The following is a 1,283-nucleotide window of genomic DNA, read 5'->3' on the forward strand; positions in this document are numbered from 1 at the left end:
TTCATTAAACTATGCAGTTTTCAGACTATAAGTGAAAAATTGTACTCTATATATATATATATATATATATATTTAATATATATTCTATATATATATATATATATTATATAATATATATATAATATTATTATATATTGTTACGAAGTGCCAAGTATGGTTACCTTGCATCAATTAGTACCTCACCAAAAGCCAAACACCTGAACCCTCATAACACGTTTAAACGATGAATACACTAAAGGCAACAGTGATCCCTTAACACTTACCAGTATGCAGAAAATCAGACTAAGTTCATCAAAACAGGTGTGAGGTAATCTTGTAAGTAATTAAATTAATCAAAGGGCATCACTCCATCAACAACTTTCAAACTCTAAGTATTTCCCTGATTTCAGAAGTCTAAGTACTTCCTGGTTCTAAGTCACTTCAATTAAATTGAAGGAAAGCAAATCAATTACCACTCTATGTCTCTACCTATCATAAATATAGTCATAATTATATATATTTATACTGGTGTAAGATAAAGAAAACACTTATAAAAATTTTAAATACAAAAAATTTATTATTAAATTCAAAATTATAAGTGAAATTCACAATATCAGGGAAAATTACTGTTACTTGAAAAACAAAGTAAAGTTTAATTAATTCTTGAATCAAATTAAGTAAAATTAAATCAAAATTAATTTATCATAAAATTCAGAAAAAGTAATTCAATCAAAATTCAAAAGTGTTAGGCAATAACTGAAAATTTGAAATTAATTCACAAGTGCTAAACAACAATAAAAACTTGAAAAGAATTCTAAGTAAATGCAAATAAATTCACAAGTGTTAAATTTAATTAAATGTGCAATGATAAGCAATGAAAAATAACTAAGTCAATTAAAGGTGAATGCAAATGAAATATAAAAAACAAAAAGACCACACTTCAATAAGAAAATGAATAAATGCATAAACAATGGAACAGACACAAACACAAAAAATATCAGCAATGTGTAAAGTGTAAATCTTTTCATTCAAAAACACTAACCAACAGTTTTTTACCAAACCTTCGTAACAGACAACAGTTCCTATCAATTATTAATTAAACACACTCCCTATCCATTATTAGTTATTCACTGTTCCTAACAATTATTAGTTGCAACTAATAAAAAATATAACACACTTACCTTTTTTGTATACCAACTTCTTTTCTTCTCTTGTAAATACACTTTCACAAAAAACAAGGCGCCGTACGAAATGTTTGTTCAGATTCCACAAAAGAAATTAAATAAACTAAATAAATTCTAAGA

The sequence above is a fragment of the Macrobrachium nipponense genome, chromosome 2, assembly GCF_015104395.2.
Source record: "Macrobrachium nipponense isolate FS-2020 chromosome 2, ASM1510439v2, whole genome shotgun sequence".
In the NCBI taxonomy this organism is placed as follows: Eukaryota; Metazoa; Arthropoda; class Malacostraca; order Decapoda; family Palaemonidae; genus Macrobrachium; species Macrobrachium nipponense.